The sequence below is a fragment of the Neofelis nebulosa genome, chromosome 17 (genome assembly GCF_028018385.1).
Source record: "Neofelis nebulosa isolate mNeoNeb1 chromosome 17, mNeoNeb1.pri, whole genome shotgun sequence".
Taxonomy (NCBI): domain Eukaryota; kingdom Metazoa; phylum Chordata; class Mammalia; order Carnivora; family Felidae; genus Neofelis; species Neofelis nebulosa.
This window is the reverse complement of record NC_080798.1, coordinates 54,406,565-54,423,973: the sequence shown is the minus strand read 5'-3', so window position 1 is coordinate 54,423,973 and position 17,409 is coordinate 54,406,565. Positions and strand designations below refer to the sequence as shown.

At 46.2% G+C, this 17,409-nt stretch overlaps 1 long non-coding RNA gene across 1 annotated transcript in view; it reads left to right on the top strand.

The window, feature by feature from the left end:
• Window positions 1-17,409, top strand: part of LOC131499372 (uncharacterized) — an 800,352-nt gene that overhangs the window by 191,563 nt on the left and 591,380 nt on the right. The window contains exon 6 of the long non-coding RNA XR_009255831.1: window positions 15,591-15,714. This is a non-coding gene — a long non-coding RNA (uncharacterized LOC131499372). The remainder of the gene's footprint in view (window positions 1-15,590; window positions 15,715-17,409) is intronic.

The following is a 17,409-nucleotide window of genomic DNA, read 5'->3' as shown; positions in this document are numbered from 1 at the left end:
GTTTGAATGTTGTCGTGGAATTTTGAAGGCTATTTTCACTCATCACTGACTTTTAATAGCATTTTGCACAGAGTAATTTGCAGCATAAACCTTGTTAGGGTGATATTGGTTATTTCGGAATCATGTTGGATCCCAAGACAGAACCTTTCTGCAGACCATGTTGTGGTGCCCCAGTATGTTTTAATGGATATTCCTGGAGCATCATTTAACCAGACATCGCTGTGCCTCTCCCTCGTTAGTGGTGACCACAGTGGCTTTATTCAATTTGATCAGGCTTTGTTCAAGATGTCATTGGGGAAGGAAGCAGAAAAGTTAGCTTTTGCTGTTGTACCACGTGTATGCCCCATGTTGTGTGTGTTTGCGGCAAGGTTCGTAGACTTGAGGGAGTGGCCTTGATTTTCAATGCCGGACTGTGTGCCCTGAGTTTTGTTTCAACAGTAAAGGTCCCTGCCATATATGTCCTTGGAATGTGGCACTTTGGAGCACACCCTGCCTAATTCCCACCTGCAGCCCCTATGATTGTTTTGAGTGCTTTCACTGCCGTGGGAAGCCCAGTCTGCCTGTTTTGAAGGAAGCTGGAAGTGTTCCGGAAATCATAGCCCTCAATGAATAACTCATGTGCTTTGGTGGGAGGTGGAGACATACTTCTCTCAGGGTGGAGTGTGGGTGGCCACATGGCTATTGTTCTCTGTGCCTAGTGTTCCCTGGTGGGAGCCCCAGTTGCCCCTAATGGTCACAGGCATGAAAATCCATCCTTTCCCCAGTTTGTGTCCCTTCTGTGTGTCACTCTCCCACTTCCTTGAAGTTACTGCCCAAGTAGACCACTTGCACCCAAATCCTGTCTTGTCCTTTGGGGGAATCCAAATCAAAATGATCATTGTACCAACTAATTTGTTTGCTTGCTTATTCAGTAAACACCTGTCTTGAGCCTGTTCAGAGCAGGCAGCTGGGAACTAGGTAAGCCCTCTGACTGGAGGAGCATAGACCCTGGGGGAGCAGACAGATGAGATAGGCAAGCAGACATAGAATGAATAGTTGTACCGAAGTGTCCTGCTGAAAATAAGCAGGGTCGCTGGAGGGAGAGAAGGGAGACTCTTGGCATACAGCAGTCGTCAGGTGAGCTCTGGTGAGCTGGTGACCTGAAGCCTGGCGAATGGGAAGGAGCCAGAGGTGCAAAGACTAGGGCAGCATCGGAGCGTTCACGGAGTGTCAGGGAGGATGTTGAGTTTGCGGTGTTGATGGGGATTGTCGTGGGAATCAGAGAAGACACAGGAAGGACCCAGATCACCCAGCTCTCAGGGGTCGTGCTAAGACCTACTTTATTTTAAGGGAGAACGACAGCTTAAGTTAAAATCTATGTGAAGAAGCAGGAACACTTGAAGTGAACCTGACACCTGAAGAAATGTTCAGACTCAGTGATCGCCATTGCTGACAAAGGCTGCGTTCAGGTTTCAACGATAATACAGATGGGGATGAACGAAAGGGAAGCAGCACTTGCCATGAACTTGCTCACGGCAGAGTGCTTTGTGCCTGGCAATATCCTACTTTCATGCTTTCTGCGACCAGTTAAGTTGGTCGTTTCCCATCCCCGTTGACACGGTGAGAACATTGAGGATCCGGGAGTTTGGATAATTTACCTAAAGCTCAGTGACATTTGAACCCAGATCTCTCTGGCTCTTCAACAAATGACATCCCAGTTACTAAAACACTGCCATCTTTGCTTTGTCTGAAGCACTGTTTAAAATAATTGATAAGCAGCGAGTTGCCAGTAAGAAAACTAGCATGAGATCTTTTGATTCAGTGAAGACAATGGAAAGGTTTATTGACTCCATGGCTATGTAACTTGCATGTTTCCTATTCCACAAAAGCATCGCCACACTTTGATCATTCTACCTTGCCAAGCTTTGAGTCTCTGATCTTCTGTTATTTTTCATGCTTAGAAAACTCCTGAACTGGGGTGTGTGCATGTGGGTGGGGTATACCCTACAGGTGTGGTGCTGACTGCACTCGGTGTGTTCATAGTCAGACGCCATAAAAGGTAGGAAAATGCTTAGCTCCGTTCTGGCTGCCTAACGTTAGAAATGACGATCTTCCCTTGGCTGGTTTGTATCTCTAGGACTTGCTTAATTAGACAAAAGTGTTGCCCAGCCACTGGAGATGCTTAAAGCAGTTCAGTAATCTCTTAACAACCCTTATCATTTGCCAATAGAAAGAGAAGGAATGTGTTTATTACTCTTTAGCCCCCCACCTACTATTGATAAGCAGTTTAGCCCCTTCTTAGCTTGTTTAGCCACAGAACTGAACATTTTCTCCCACGGCAAGCCTTTGGCTGGCGAGATGGGATGAAGGGCGGGGTGGCGGGGGTGGTGAGGAGCCCATTAACGTCTGGAATACTTGCTGGATTAAAGTTAGAATTTTGTTTGGGTTCACTTTGAATTTAATGTTAATATTACTTCAGTAGTTGAATCGACCCAGCTGATTTTAATATTTTGATTGGCATGGCCTATCATAGAAATTATTGAGCACTTACTATGTGCTGAGCACAGCGGTTGTGGCCATGACCACAACATAGACGGTCCCTTCTCCTCTGGAGCTGCAGTCTAGGTGGGGTTTCAAACAAACAAATCCCCATACCTCAGGTATGCACATGAGTTTTGGTGATGCTAAAACCCAGGGAAGTGACAGACACCGGTTGCAGGCGATCTTCAGACGGGGTGGTCGGGGAGGGCATCCCGAGAAGATGACAGCTGAGAGCTGAATGTTGAGGATGACGCCAGGCCAAGATGTGAGAGAGGAGCTTGTCAGGAAAGGGGAAGTACGGACGTCAAAGTCCCAAGGCGGGAATAAACTCAGTGCAGTTTCAAGAATGTATAAATCAAGGCACGTTGCTGGAGATGAAGAGCCAAGAGGGAGGGAGGCAGAAGGAGGTGTTGGTGAGGTATGCAGAGTTTATACCGAATTGTGTGGGGAAACCACTAGATGGTTCACATCAGACTCATCACATGCTCGGATGCTCATGTTTTTAAAAGATCGTTCTGGCTTCTTTAGGAGAGCAAAGACCAGAAGCAACTGTACCAGCAAAGGAGCTGTGGCGGCAGTTGGGGATCACTGTGTCTGGCATTAGGCAGTGAATGGATTTGGGAGAGGCCTTGCAGGTAATCCCACAGAGCTTGCTGATGGATTAGATGACAGGAGGGAAAAAGAGGGAATAGGAGTAAGTCCCCTTGGTGGGGGGGGTGGGCAGAATGCCAGGGCGGTGCCATTTTCTGAGATACAGATGACTGGGGGAGAAGTTGGCTTAAAAAATGAACCGAGAGGGGGCGCCCGGGTGGCTCAGTAGGTTAAGTGTCTGACTTCGGGTCTGGTCATGATCTCACGGTTTGTGGGTTCAAGCCCTGCCAACGCAGGGCTGACAGCTCAGAGCCTGGAGCCTGCTTCGGATTCTGTGTCTCCCTCTCTCTCTGCCCCTCCCCTGCTTGTGCTCTGTCTCTCTCTGTGTCTCTCAAAAATAAATGTTAAAAAAAAAATCAAGAGTTTTGTTTTAGTCTTGGGTTTTAGACATCAGTGGAGAAGTCCTATATATGATTCTATACTGTTTACAATTCTAAGAGTTTAAAGATCAAAATTTAAAACACAGCCTAGTCAAAATAACTTTAGGTTAACATGATCCAACTCTTCCATTGTGTATTAATAATCTCTGTTCTCTGAGTCTTTGTCCAGGTTAAGACAAAATTCTATACTTTACTCATATCCTTCCAATGAACTTTCGATGACACCTTCGTCCTGAAGTATGGCGTATGTGTGTGTGAGAGAGAGAGAGAGAGAAAGGGAGAGAGAATCTTTGTTTCTTAAAGTTTTTATTTTAATTCCAGTTGATTCACATACAGTGTTCTATTAGTTTCAGGTGTACAATATAGTGATTCATCATTTCTTTACATCACCCAGTGCTCCTCACAACAAATACACTCCTTAATCCCCAACAAGTATATTCCTTAATCCTCATCACCTTTTTCATGAGAGGGATAATTGTGTATTCCTTCCAGGCACTTTGCACTCACCTTGGCTTTGTAGGTCTCACAGAAAACCTATGTAGTTGGTACTTGACTCATTATGATGAAATTTGGCTTCACTTACTGGAAAGTCTCCTGTAGTGGTTTAAATACACAAGGTTGAGTCTCACAAGTCAAAGGATAACTGGAGCTGGGCAATCCAAGGCTGGCATGGCAGCTTCATGAAATCATTAAGGGACACGGGTGGGTCCCTTCTGCCTTGCTGCTCTGCTAGTTTTAGCATGTTGTCTCATGGTCCAAAATGGCTGCTCAGGCTCCAGCCATTATATTCTATTCCAGGCCACAAGAAAGTAGGAGTGGAAGGTCTTCTTCTTCTTCAAGGACTTTTTTGGAAGTTTCCTGCCATACTTCTACTTATAGCTCATTGTTGTATGTCTACACCTAGCTTCAAAGGAGTCTGGGAAAATAGTAAAGTGGCATTTGCTAAGGAAGAAAGGGATTAGGAATATTAGCAATTATCTAGCAACTTTCCTTCAGTCCTAGTATGCCTGCTTTACTTGCCCACGACCACATAACAAAATAGGTTGGTAGGCTTTACTATTATTTGTTCTCTTACTTTTTGCCTTTCTTATTCTCAGCTCTTCTGTTATCTTCACAGTTGAGAAAATGGCTAGTTTTGTTTTTTTTTTTTTTTTTTCCTCAAACACCCTCTCAGAGCTATTTATTTTCCCATTTCTAGTGCCAGGACCTTTCTGTGAGTTCTGCAAAGTGTTATGGGCAACAGAAGAAAGGGAAAGTACTGATTTTCAACCTTGCAATGCAATATCTCCCAACTTCCATAAATCAGCAGGTTTTCAGGAGGCGGGAAGGAGAGTACCATCTGATTTTTACGCCTGATTCACAATAAAATGTGCACAGGGGCTTCTGGGATGCTTGCTTTCCCAAAAGGCTGAGGCAGCAGAAACATGTCTATTATGTCAGGAGAGAAGGAGTCGCCCATTTAGAAGTAAGTGCTAATGCTGATAGAGAGCATTTGAACTTTCTATATCTATTTTTACTACAACTTGGTGGGACACGTCCTTCCACGTGTCTTTGTACATGTCCTGAGACTCCCAGAGAGGATCCTTAGTGACTTTTCTGCTGTAAACCAAAGCTTCGTTTTAAAAATAGGAACACCGAGTACGTGGACCTCAGATCTCTTGGATCAGCATGGGTGTGTGGCTTCTCAAGGTCCAAGAGTGCTAATTCCTGTTGCTGTAGAACATTCTCTTCCCTCTGCCGTAGATTCATATCCACTGGGTTATATGACTGCAAACCCGAATCTTGGGCTTGGTGTCAGTGTCTTTGGAATCTGGGGACCACATGTGAACATAGAGGCAAGACATAGCTCACCTGCAAACACAGGTACCCATTGTCTTGACCTGGAAGCCACTTCAACACTTGGGTCTCAGGCTCCGTCAGCTCCAGATGCAAGTCCGTTTAGACCATTTACCGCATTCCTGAACAGGGTGACGGGGTGGTAAGAGTTGTGATCTGTTATCCTGAGGGTGCCATCCTGTGACTGAGGGCTCTCAGCAGGAGTCCATTAGGTGAGCTCCTTTGGAGACATACTGTTTCCTGGACCCTGCACATTCTCGCATCATCCTCTGGGTAACTCCACAATGTAGTTGCTGACATCCTTGTTTTACTATCGGGGAAACTGAGGCTGAGAGAGGTCAATAACTGACTGACACTCTGCCTCATAAGGAGTAGAGCCCAGATCGGAGCTCAGACGTTTAACACCTGTCCACGAGCTTTCTTTCAAGAAAGCTAATTTACTACACGTACACCCCAAATAAAGAGTTTTTAAAACTTAGCGACACAGGGCTGGGTTAGGTTGAACTCTGTGCCACCGCAATACTCGATGGTATTTGTGTTACAAAAATGTCACTTCCACGTGGCTCCATCAGTACCTAAAATAACCCCTTGCCAGGTTATTTGATTCAGTTTAGGGTTGGGAAACTATAATTATTAAAGGACTCCTCTGCCGTTAATATTCTAGAACCCATAATTCCAGCGCAAATGAGCATAGTGCCAATGAGGACAGCATTATCGATCGGCTTGGCCATTACTCCTGGCTAGACATCTGTTGTCCCCTGTCCTTCTGCACCCCACCAGGAACTGCTAGCTTTCCACAAAGAGGAATGACACTTCTTCAGTGACGTACTTTCATGGAACTTAGGTAGTTGCCTTTCGGAAAAAAAAAAATTCTTTACTGCCACAGTTACAAAAACTTGTGAGATTTCTGCGTAAAGAAGTTTACTGCAGGGCGCCTGGGTGGCGCAGTCGGTTAAGCGTCCGACTTCAGCCAGGTCACGATCTCGCGGTCCGTGAGTTCGAGCCCCGCGTCAGGCTCTGGGCTGATGGCTCGGAGCCTGGAGCCTGTTTCCGATTCTGTGTCTCCCTCTCTCTCTGCCCCTCCCCCGTTCATGCTCTGTCTCTCTCTGTCCCAAAAATAAAAAAAAAAAAAAAAAAAAAAAGTTTACTGCAGCAAGAGGCACAATATGTACGTGATCGCGGTCAATACAGGAAGGTCGGACTGGAGGATGTAGGAGAGCGTCTTAGGGACTGCCAGTGAAATGGAGCGGAGTCTGTTTTACTTTCTCCCTGCTCTATCACACTTTCGTATACTGTCCAGCTTTCCTCTGTCATATGCTTTATACACACACACACGCACACACACACACACTTAGGAGAAGAAAATCAAATCCTCAAAAATGAAAGAAAAGTCTTCAAAAATACAACTTAAACATGGTTGGGCAAAAATATTGATGCGAAGAGGAAGTCTTACTCTGTCTTTTGGTGGAGAAAGAGTTTGATTTGCTGAGAGACCCTGCCTCTACAAAAGGAGTGTAGAGGGGGCTGTGGGGGCGGGCGGGGGAAGGAATACGAAAAGGGTGGAACAGCATGATGGCAAGCTGGGAGGATTCTAGAAGGAAGGGGACAATGGTCACACAGTGGGATATCTCACTGCGATGCCACATCCTCCATGGTGCCTCCCTGAGCCCCCACTCTGATTAGAGCCTCCCAAGTGCACCCTCATTAGGATGACATTGCCTGTTCAACCAGGACCTCCTGGTTTTAGCACTGCAAGTTCCATCCCCTGGAAACCCACTGCGATGGTTGGCCACGTGACCGCCATGGTCCTCTTTCCTTTCCTGTCGCTGTACTTAGCACAATTGAGTGCAGTTGTTAGTTACGGGGTGTGTAATTTCTTTATCTCCTTCATTTTCTTATAACTGTTTTCCCCTGTTAGGCAGTAGATTTCATGAATGCAAAAACTATACAGTGCCTTGCACACAGTGGGTACTGGAGTATTTACTGAATGAAGAGATATGCTGGCCAGGAGCAGGCAGTCAGGCTGTGCATGCGTGAAGATAGGTGGGGAGAGAACTTGGTATATTCTATAGCCAGCACGTTCACAGCAAGGCCAGTGAACAGTCAGAGGCTTGGGGTGAGACCATCCTAGAGTATTTGCATTTGGACGTTCATCCACCCTCTTCACTGTCTGCCCAAAGCTATCGACCTGCTCCCCACAGAAAGGCCCGGCTACACATCATTTTGCATATATCTTCGAAGGTTAGAGCAAGAGTGACAAGACTACATCCCATTGGATAAATGTGGCCCATGGCATGTTTGTAAATAAAACTTTATTAGAGCACAACCACGGTCATTCATTTGCCTACCGTCACTGGCTGCTTTCTTGCCCGAGGGCGGAGTTGCATGGTTGTGATGGGGAGTGTGATGGGCCTGCAAAGCCTCAAATATACCTTTGGGCCCTTTACGGAAAACATTGGCTGGCCCCTAGTTTAGAGAGTGCCAGGGGCCTCTGGGTGTCTAGACGTAGGATGAACCTTGCTGTAGTGGCTTGAGAGCCACTGAAGGATTGTGAAGATGACAGCAAAGCTCTCAGTCCCCCCCTTGGGGATGATGGCTCTGGCTGTGCTGTGGAGGGGTACAGAAAGCTTAAGACTGGCAGTGGGGGAACCTTTGTGGTCACGGCCCACGGGTGGGATGGTGAGATTGAACTGGGAGGGAGGTGGAGAGGAGAGCATGGAGTTTCAGATGCCTGCCTTTCCCGCTTGCTCTGCCTCTCCGTCCACCCAACTCTGCTCTGGATACGCCCCTGGCAGTTGCAGTCCACACTTGACCCTGACCTGCTGGGTCCCACGCAGATATTGTCCAATCAGCCCGTCTTAGGCTCATCCCTGGCAGCATGCAGAGCTCTCATCAGGGGAATTCACTCATACGCTTGTGCTTTGTGCAGTGCTGGCTTTAAAAAGATCTAAATGCAAAAATTGAAAAAAAAATCTAAAACCCTGTGGGGTTCACAGAGCAAGTCAAAGAGCAAGAGCTTATTGTTGGCCTTTGAAACAACCATTGCCTTTGAAATGTGAGGTCTTGACAGTTATGCATCAGGACAAAGTTAGGATGCAGTGAGATCTAGCTACTCACCCTCTGTACCCTTTGTCTATGATGATGCTGGGAGCATTGAGAAATAAAGAACAACATGTACCCTGAGATGTACTCCCCCTGGGAATCCTGTCTTCCTGTTTGCTATGTCAGGGTACAGGGACCACATCTAGAGATGAGATAGATATTGGAAGTGAGTGCTCATCCCACATTTACCATCAATTTTTTCCCTCCACTTGGAAGGACTTGTACAATTATTTGCCATAAACAGTGCCCTGAAGGAAGAGCTCCACCAGTGCTGGGCTGTTGTGGGCTCTGAGAATGTTATGAGGGGTGATGTGAGGTGGAACAAGCCTCGGTGAGGGGCAGTTACACAGATCATGCTGCGGTGTGGATGAATCTTGAGAACAAAACACTAAGTGAAAGAAGCCAGTCACAGAAGACCATAGATAGTATGATCCCATTTGTGTGAAATGTCCAGAATAGGCACATCCATAGACACACAAGATTAGTGCCTGCCAAGGCTAGAGGGAATGGCGAATGGGGAGTAAGTGCTTAATGGGTCTAGAGGTTTTAATCTGGAGTGATGGCGGTATTTTGGAACCAGATAGAGATGGTGATTGCACAACGTCGTGAATGTGCTAAATGCCGCTGAACTGTCCAGTTTGAAATGGTTACTTTTATGCTATATGAATTTTGCCTCAATAAATTACTCTAACAGAGGAGGGGAGGAAGAGCAGGAGAAGGGAGAGGCATGTCCCTTAAAGGATTACACTTCTTATGGGATTCAACAGTCACCTTCATCTGTCTCCCTTGTAGAACTGTCTCCTGTATGTATGTGGCTGTGCTAGTTCTCCCATTTTTATGTTCTATGTCTTGCTCCCACAGGCCTCGGATTTACCCCCGAGTCTCTCCAATCCACCTCTTCCTTTCTTGTCTTGCTGTTACCCCCTTTGTCTGGGACCTTCATCTTCCCAGAGTGGGAGATGCCCTTTCTCCCTGCCTCCAGTGTCCCCACTTCGAATCTGCTCCCAGCCCTGGACTGGAGAAATCTCAGTAGCACACCTCTGGCATGACTTCACACTGCTGTGCCCCATGTCTGTTCTGGTTCCCATACTTTGTGTAGAGCGTTCTAGTTTACCAGCCTGGTGTGATAAACTGAAGAGGACCGTGGGCCTGGATTCAGAAACTCTGGCACAACTTGATTCTGACATCCACTAGGGCAGCATCTTGGCCAACTTGAGTGTATGTGTGTTAATTTACACAGGCTCAGTTTTGTTTCCCATTTGTTTTTTCCTTTTGTTGTGTGGTGGGAATGACAGTCTGTCATGGGGTTTGGTGTGAATCAAGTGATGTTATGTGTGGCTGACAGTTGCTGAGCACTTGTGCTGGCAGTGCTGGACTAAGTACCTAATTTGGATTTTGTCGTATAGTAGAAGACAGCATCAACCTGAGGCTTTACCTGTGTTTGGTATACCATTTTCATGAACATTATCACTACCTTTCACCGTTCTCGTCAGTATGCTCTATTGCTTTGGCTCATTGCTTTCATTCTGTACATTGGGTCCATTTCCCTACCCCTGAACATGTCTCATGCGTGCTGGCCTCCACACCATTGTGTGGACTGTCCCCTCTGCCTGGATCTCCCTTCCTTTCCTCAGAGTCAGTCTACCTACAGTACCTCTAGTAGCCCAGTTCCCTGCAGGGAAGGTTTGAGAGGACTGTGGCTATTTTCCCAAAGGTTTCTCAGACTCAAGCTGCCTGAGGTGGCCATGGGGAGTGAGAGAGGCAGAAACCCTCAGATCTCTCCTTGCCCTCGCTGCTGAGCCTCTAGCAGAAATTCACAGCTTTGCCTGCAACCGTGTGTTCCAGGGTCGGCTCAGGAGAATTCACATCCTGGTTTGCTAAATTTCAACCTTGCAAATACTTACATTAACATGCCCTACCCTTAACGCTCTGGTCAAATGCCAGTGTTGGGTAGGACATTCCTTGTAAATGCCACATGTGTTTAGTGTGGCTCATCCAGCCTCTGACTCCCTGCCCTGGGATGGACCTGCTTCTTGTGCATGGTCCAGAGCTTGGGTGCTGCTGTGCGGTCTCCTTTCCCTCTCATCATTCAGGTTGTATCCAGGAAGGCTGATGAGGAAGGAGGCCTGCAGAGAGGCAGGAAACTGACAGTTGTCACTTTTGTGATCACTTGACACATAATGTGACTTCCCAAACATCCAAACAGAAACTTTCCTCCTTCCCCTCCCCACCTCTTCATTAGAATTTTAGCCTTAGATCTGGCTGAAAGGGAGTGCACAGGCCCAAGTCTTGGCTGGGGTGCTATGGACGGTGTTTGGCTTATTGATCCCCTGAATGAATGTTTATTCAGTATATGCTCTGTGCCAGGAATTATGCTAGGTGTTGGGAGTATGAGGTGAAGCACGTGAACATGCTCACGGGCCTCCCAAAGTTTACTACATAGTACGGATGACAAATAAGAAATTACCATCAGACAGTGTTGTGAGGGCAGTGGCAGAACGTGTGTGTAGGAACGTAAAACAGAGCTGTCTCCCTAGTGAGGAGTAGTCTGCGAGGGCTTCCTGTAGGAGTTAACATACGAGCTGAGGCCTGAAGAATGGAGAAGAATGAGCTGTAGGAGCATCGCAGGCCACTAGAATAGCACATGCAAAGTCTTGGAGGTGAGTGACAATGTGGAACATTCAAGAAAGTGAAAGGGGGTCAGCATGGTGGCTGGAGTGAATGGAGAGTTCTGTTGGGTTAGGAGGGACAGGGACAGGGAGAAAAGTGAGAAACGAGGCTGGAGAAAGTAGATGGGCCTGACACCTGAAGTGCCTCCCTGACCCCAGGGTACCCAGAGAGAGTCCCTTCTGTGCCCTGGTTGTTGAGAGGGCTGGAATCACAGGGCCTTCTGTGTTCTAGCTCCCCCAACACTTAACAGCGAGTCACTACTACTGAATCATGGTGTCTTGCCCTGTGAAGAAACATAGCTGGCCTCGCCATTCGCGAGGACGGAGGATTGGAGGGGGAGTGCCACTGATCACGGTTTCCGTGTGACCGACACTCCTCTGGAGGTGCTGATGCTGTGGCTGCTGGAGCTCAGCCTCCTCTGGCCTCTGCTGGCAGCCATCAAGCCCGAAAGGCTGGCCAGTGAGCAGGCAGGAGGGGCGTCCAGCTGCACTCAGCCACAGACAGAACCCCTGCAATTTTCTTCTGACTCCTTCAGTAGAGGAGAGGGCTTTGGTACCACACACATGCGGACTTGGCTCTGTTGTGTTCTCTGCTCATTTTGTTCATCGCTTCTCTCACTCCAACCTTGCTTGTCTGTTGTGCACAAGGATGTTCTCAGCCCCAGAGAGACACCCAGGCATGGTGAGCCAGCCACACATGATCGTTGTCCTTGGAGACCTTACCGTCTAATCAGGAAGAGGGGAAGTTAACAAAGAAATGCGGAAGTAATGATCAGGACTGTCAGAGGACCTCCAGAGGGCCAGTAGGGCACGACCAGGGCTCTTGTCCCACATTGTAGTTCATAGTTTAAATCTTGGCTCTCCTGATTATCAGATGGGGAAGTTCTTGGACTTTTCTATGCCTCGGTTTTCTCACCTGCAAAAATGTGAAGATTAGGGCCAAACCATGCAAGAAATGCTTTTAAACTTTGCTGCATCCGAATCCCCTGGGGAGATCTTAAAATTCCCATTGGCCAGGTGGTACCCACACCAGAGCAGTCAGGATTTCTGGGGCTGGGGCCCAGACCCCAAAGTTTTCTTACAGATGCTTAGGTGATTCCAGTGGGCAGCCAAGTTTGGAAACCAGACTTCTAGCCCAGTGCTTCTCCTACTTGAATGTGCCCATGAATCACCTGGAGTCTTGGAATATGCAGATGCTCACTCATTAGTTCTGGGATGCGGCTGGAGCATTTACATTTCTGACGAGGGTTGGACAATGGTTCTCAGTTTCGGCGGTTTTGCCCCTAGTGGACCTTTGGCAAAGACTGGAGACACTTTTGGTTGTCAGAATTGGAGGATGAGGGTGCTATTTAGTGCGGGCCACGGATGCTGCTAAATATCCCACAGTGCACAGGACAGCTCCTGTCACAGGACTTTCTGGCCCCAAATGTCAATAGTACTGAGGTGGAGAAATCCTTTTCCCACTGAAGCCGATGCTGCTGGTCCACAGACCACACCCTGAGTGGCAGCAGAGTCCCCTTTTCTGGCTCAGCCACAAGGACTCTGGGCTAAGCTACACAAGCGAAGCTGAGAATTTGTCACAAAAGTGAGCTGACAAAATTAGCAGAGATCAGTTTTTATCCCTTGTTAGGCTTTTGGCGGCAGGTAGAGAGGATTTCACCAGCTCCCAATTCCTGGCACTAAAGAAGTAGCTGTTTGAATGTTTGGAAGGAAGGGGCATTGAGAAAGCAAAGGAGCACGTGCACACAACCGCCAGATTTAAGCAGCAAATACAAAAAGAACTGAAGAAGGCAAGGGCATGAATTATTAACAGGGCCGGGTGTGAAAAGTGTAGCGCAAGCCTTTTTAACACTGTTTGAGATCAGGATGAGGAAAAATGGGCAGAGACTTAATTGTTTCATTGACTTCTGCAGAGGAAACCCAGAGTCATCAAATACACACACACAGAGCAGAAGAAGAATTCACACACCACACTCTCCTCCTTTATTTTTTTTTAAAGATTAATTTCTAATTTATAGCTTTAATGACCTGCCTGGTGATGGAGTCGAGATCTGGATTTAGGATTCATAACATGGTGACCGTTCCACAGCTCTCCAGAGTGTTCCCTCCACCCCGACCCCCTTGGCATACTTACACCCTCATTGTTTCTCATCCAGATGAATTCATTGGGTTCCTAAGTGGTTTTCCTGCGTTTACCCTGTCAGCCTTCCCTCCACGTTGTGGCCAATGGGAGGTTTCTCAAAAAAATGTCTGATCTCCCCCAGTCCGGGTGAAGCTGTCCATTGACACTTCCCGGATGTGGTCAGTTAAGCTTCCTAGTGCTGTACCATTGCCGAGGTCCTCTGAGCATGATCCAGGAGACCTCGTGGGTCCCCAAGACTTGCAGGAGGTTTGCGAGTGCAAAACTATCTTCCTAATGTTGAGACATTGGCTTTTTCATAGTACTGACACTGGGTCTGATGGTGCAAAAGCCATGGTGGATGCCAGTGTTGGTGCCTTGGCGGGAGTCAACACAGTGGTTACACAAGCTGGGTTGTACAAGCTACTACTGTCTTCTTCACTCCCCTGCTCTCACATTAAAAAAGAAAATAAGACAACTAGAGCCAGTTTTTCTCAAGCACGTCCTTGATAAAGCAATAAAGATTATTAATTCCATGGAATCTCAACCCTTGGCCACACATCTTTTAATATTTTGTGTGATGAAATGAGAAGTATGTGAAAAGTACTTCTGCAGCCTAGCAAGAGTGCGGCTGCTGCCTTGAGGAAAAGCACTTGAGTGACCGCGTGCTTGAGTTGTGAGCTCAACCAGCCACTTTGTTCATGTGACACCATCACCTGGAAGAATAATTGACGGACAAATTATAATTATGCGAAGTTGGCTATTTGGCAGACATTTTCTCGAAAATGAGTAAGGTGAGCCTGTTGCTTCAACAGACACAACCGACAGTCCTTGTTGCCAATGCTAAAATTCAAGCTTTCAAGTGAAAATTAGAATTTTGGAACACTTGTATGTGCAACTGTGAGCTTGACAGCTTCCCAATTCTGGATGAGATTGGTGGTATTAACACATGTGGGATTTATTTTTTTGTTAGTATCATATAAATGAAATGTGAAAATATTTAGAAAAGATCTACACACCTCAGGGAATCTGTATTTTCTTTTTCCTTTTTTAATGTTTATTATTTATTTTTGAGAGAGAGAGAGTGTGTGTGTGTGAACAGGGGAGGGGCAGAGAGAGAGGGAGACACAGAATCTGAAGCAGGCTGTAGGCTATGAGCCGTCAGTATGAGCCTGATGCAAGGCTTGAACCCCTGAACGTGAGATCATGACCTGAACTGAAGTTGGACGCTTAGCTGACTGAGCCACCCAGGCACCCCAGGGAATCTTTGTTTTCCAAATGATTCATCATGCATGATAAACCATTCAAAGTGCGAGATAGACTGATGAATTTTAATTGGACAGATTAAAAAAACATATTGACACGGTTTCAGATTCTACATTGCAGCTAATCTTTGAGAAATACCCCTTGTTGAGTTTTGGTGTAGTATCAAAGAAGGCTACCCACAATTATCTGAGAAGACTATTTCAAGTATTCTTCTCTTTTCTAATTACATACCTACGTGAATCTGGATTTGCTTCATAGACTTCAACTGAAAACCAAATTCTAACAGATTGAATGTATAAGTAAATGTAAGATTCTAGCTGTCTTTTACTAAGCCAGACATTGAAGGCATTTGCAGAAAATGTTACTAAACAATGCCACTGTTCTCACTAAGTTGTTTTTTGTCTTAAAAACTATGGTTATTTAAAATTGAAACTGTTGCTTAGGTTGACATGTGATGGATTTAGTATTGCTCTTTGAAAGGAATGAATAAATATTTTAAAATATCATCAGTTTGAGTATTGATAGACATAATTCACACAAACCAAAGCTCCTTGGGGACTTCCATAGATTGTCACTGTGAAAATGGGTCCCTGAGACCAAGAGTTTGAGCAATACCATCTTAGACCTTCACTACTGACACCTCTTTGATCTTCTCTGCTTAGAGGGATGTGCTACTCTTGTTCTTAACCTGTAAATGTGCACCACTCCAGAGATTGTTGCATTTCAGAGCGTGGTCACATTACATTATCAGCTGAAGTTTCCCAAGGCTAAGGAGTTGGGGAGTTTGGAGGCTTAATGACCTGCAGCCTGGAAAGCCATGCTGTGAAAAATAATACCCAACAGCTGGTGGGAATCGAATGCCCCCTGAGAGTTGTCCTTGAATGTGTCAATCTTTCGCCCTGAACTTGGAGACCTGCAACTCTCACCCCTCCATTCAGCGGGAGCTCGGCTGAGTTGTGTGCGGGTTATTCCTTTAAGGCGTACTTGTAACAGGTAGATTGGATTCTTGGGGCTCCCTTCTCAGCATTGTGTCTTCTTCTTTCTCAGAGATGATCCATGAGTCGCCATCAAGACCCAAATAGACCGGTAGCCAATGAGAACGTCGGTCTTCCACAAGCCCGCCTCCGCAGAACTGCAGGCTTTGTCGGGCCTCATCTAGCCTCCTCATGGGGTAAGTTGTCTTGGCCTGGACCAGATGGATTCCCCCAGGAGGTTTGGCTAAAACATCTTCTTTTTCTGAACGTTTGAAGCCCTCATGCTCATAGGCACCCATCTGTTCCTCTTGGAAATGTGTCTCAGCCGTTGGGTTTGGGATGATCTGGCATTTCCCCTACAAATGAAATATCTCTGCTCCATTTCCTCTGACACCCAGTTGCCACTTTCACAGGTGATGGGTTTGCTTAGAAGACTCAAATATGACACTAGCATTTTAGAGTTCTGTGTCTGATTGTAATGTCTACATTCTGCCATTCACCCTCTTGTTACCTAGTCTCCTGAGACAAGGGAGCTGTGTGACCAAGGGCAAAAGCTAAATGGAAAGCAAGGAAGGACTTGGACAGAAATTTATGTACCAAGAAACGTGAGATTCCTACAATAAGCAGAGATTAGACCAAGGGCTTCAGAAAAACTACTTGCTTCTCCTTCCTGAACCTCTGCTTGTTTTACCTGGAAATAATAGAGAGGGATATTATGAGTATAATTCAAGAACAAGTCAAATCAATGGCACCAAATAGAGAGGGTAGCTAGACACAGGTGGCCTAAGATACTGGCAAGTTATTGGCATGGGCAGCCTAATCCTTGCTGGTCCACATTACTAGGTCAATAGTTGAAGAGAGAATGGAGATGAGAAGGTTTGGTCTCCTGCCACATGGGGGACAATGCTTGGCCTAGACTGGAACTGGAAAAATAACTAAGAATATGTCCTTCTGGGCAGTGTTTCTCGGTCTCAGCACTATTGACATTTTAGGCTGGGTAGTTGTTTATTATGGTAGGGCTGTCTTGTATATTGTAAGATGTTTAGGAGAAACCCTTGATCTTTACCAAGTGGATACTAGTAGGACCCTCCTTCCCCCAAGTCACAACAACCAAAGATGTCTACAGACATTGCCAAATAGGTCTTCCTTAAGCTGAGAACTACCAATCTGGGGTTACTGGAAGAGTGGCCTTGTTTTTTTCCTTGAAGATACAGGAATTGGTAACACATAGGCCAGTGAATCTCCTCCACCTCTGGACCACCAGCTTAGAAAGTCATCTGATGAGGGGGAGCTTGGGAAAGGAGGGAGCCCAGGGTCTGAGGCTCACGCTCCACACTGCTCCCATATACAACGCCTCTGTCTACTTTCCTGTGTGAAGAAAAGCAGAAATTCAACCTTTCTCCACCCCAGTCCCCATAAGAAAGAAGAAAATGCACATTGTGGAGGTCAGTGGTACAATGTTTGGTTTATCCCTTGGTAATGTACTATTCCAAGTATTGTGCATCATCCAGGACTCAGATTAGCAGCCCTTCTCTAGAAAGTGTTTTCTGGCTACCCTATTTCATATCATTTCTCTCAGTCTTTCAATATATGACTAATGATGATTTTGTGTTTCCCAGTCATTTTAACAGAGATTTTTTAGTTCGTTTTCTCCCACCCACTGGAAGTAAGATTGCCAGGTCTCTTATTTATTATTAGATACTGGGAAGGTGTTTATTGATTATCCATCCCACCTCCATGGAGGTTGAAGCATGATGTTACTGATAAGGGCTGCACTGTAGGTTCCAATCTGGGCATTCTGAATAAGCATCCATTTCCTCAAATTATAAAAGGAGGAGCTCAAGTCAAAAGCAATTAGTGAGAAGAAAACATCTAGACATGTGTGACATCTA